This window comes from Octopus bimaculoides, chromosome 22 (assembly GCF_001194135.2).
Source record: "Octopus bimaculoides isolate UCB-OBI-ISO-001 chromosome 22, ASM119413v2, whole genome shotgun sequence".
Taxonomy (NCBI): Eukaryota; Metazoa; Mollusca; class Cephalopoda; order Octopoda; family Octopodidae; genus Octopus; species Octopus bimaculoides.
Window position 1 is genome coordinate 36,514,776 of NC_069002.1, and position 2,432 is coordinate 36,517,207.

Below are 2,432 nucleotides of genomic sequence, written 5' to 3' on the forward strand. Positions count from 1 at the left end.
GAGTGATCTGATACTTCAATGCTTTTAAGGATGAAACAGCGGTGTAAGTATGGAATCGATGCGAGCTAATGAAGAATCTATCACTTGTTTGTGGTTGCTTAAATTGCTAGAAATAATAGCTATAGTCGAGTGATCTGATATTTCAATGCTTTTAAGGATGACACAGCGGTGTAAGTATGGAATCGATGCGAGCTGATGAAGAATCTATCACTTGTTTGTGGTTGCTTAAATTGCTAGAAATAATAGCTATAGTCCGAGCGATCTGATGCTTCAATGCTTTTAAGGATGACACACAGCGGTGTAAGTATGGAATCGATGCGAGCTAATGAAGAATCTATCACTTGTTTATGGTTGCTTAAACTGCTAGAAATAGCAGCCATATCTTTCACTATGTGCACCGGGTGTTCTTATTTATTATTTTTTTTTTTTTTTGAAAGAAAGAATGTATTTGATAATGTAGTCTTAGATACAACTATTGTACGAATTCTCAATAATAATGTTATCTATGTCAGAAGTGAAAGAACGTAATTGTGTGTGTGTGTGTGTGTGTGTGTGTGTGTGTGTGTGTGTGTGTGTGTGTGTGTGTGTGTGTGTGTGTGTGTGTGTGTGTGTGTGTGTGTGTGCGTGTGTGCGTGCGTTGTATGGAATTTCAACCAACACACTTGTTACATATTGAACAGGGCCATTTTCTTGAAGGGATTAACATACTGTCTTTTTCCCCTACTAACTAAGACTTTGGTTTTGCTAAGTTAACTTTAAGGCCCTCTAATTCCAGGATTTGCTTCCATACCAGGAATTTCTTTTCTAATTTTATTACAGATTCAGTTATGAAAATAAGGTCATCAGCCTAGGGAAACTCCCACAGATAACCAGTCAGAAACTCCTTTGCTATGGCTTGTAGATGGGTGGACTATGATAAATAGGAGAGGACTGAACTCTGATGAACTTTAACCTGCCTATTGTATCCTTTGTGAACTCTCACCTGTACATGACTTGGATAGCTCTTGTTAGCCATATGTCTACTTCTAACTTGCAGAGTGACCACCAGATTAGGGAGTGAGGGATTCTGCCAAAGGCTTTCTCCACGTTCATAAATGTTAAGTACAGTGGTTTACTTTTAGCTAAATACTTCTCCTGTAGTTGCCTTACTAGAGAGAGAGCATCAGTAGTGCTTCTTCTTGTCCCAAAACCATTCTGCATCTCCTCTTAAGCCTTTTTCTAATTAGGTGAGCCATAACCCTTTCTGTAATTTTCATATCCTGACCCAGCAATTTGATAACCTCTGTAATTACTTTTCTCTAAGGCTCCCTCTTTTCCTTCATAATAGTAAAATAAAGTAATATAGTTTTATATACACTTTGCCTGAGAAGGTGAGATGGTCATAGGTGGAATGTCTTTGAACATAGGTTGGCTCAATCAGGGTTGAAATGAGGTGAAAAACAGCAACAATTACGCATTCTCTCGCCTTTATACATACGCTTGTAAAAAAGACATGCACATACTCTTACATGTTTGGAGTTGGTAAATTCTGCTTTGGTTGTAAAAACACAACAGTATTCTATGAAAGGCACAAAAGTTGTGATGTTCATGCCTTTCTCTGAGAAATATCAGCAAAATGAAGTGAGATGTTTAAAACTAGGAATTAAAACTGAATGCCAGCCACTGATAATTCTAAATCCATTCACTCCGTGTCAGAGGTGAGGGTCACTTGACACGTTCAGTTTATTATGCCTTTTTTATGCTGAACTGGCAAAGTCATCGAAGTGTTGGACACAAAGCCTTGAGATACTTGTTCCAACTCTCTGCATTCTGAGTTCAAATTCTGCTGAGGTCAACTTTACCTTTTATTGTTCTTTTGTCGTTGTTAAAAATAAAGCAGCAATCTAAACCAGAATTGTTGGAGAAGTGGTTCCAGACACAAGGTCTATAGACACTTGGGTAGTGCTTGGAGATTCTGAGCTGAATTTAAAATTCATTTGAGTAGACAGATCTTAAAAGCCTGGAGTCTGTGGGAAAATTCATTCAGTTGAAAGACATCCCTCAAATTGGAAATCATTGCACCTGAGCATTGGGTGAGATACCTTGCAGTATCAGGTCTGACTCTGGTGCCAAGTTGTGTCATCCTTGCTATTTTCTTGGACATCATCAGTGACATGGAGAGAGAAGAAATTTGAATGTATGGACAATTAGTCTTCCACAAAAATCTCCTTCAAAAGGGGTCCTTGATTGGTATTTATTTTATTAATGAGAGAAAGAAGAAAAGCTGAATTTGAACTAAAAACAGTGAGGAACCAACTTAGTTACTGTATAGCATCTAACTTGGCATTTTACCGTCGCAGTTATCAACACTATATTTTTTTGTAATGATGAAAAGCAAGAGAGTGACAAAAGTAAAGTTTGCTATGACAAAAATCGTGGACAATTCTATCATA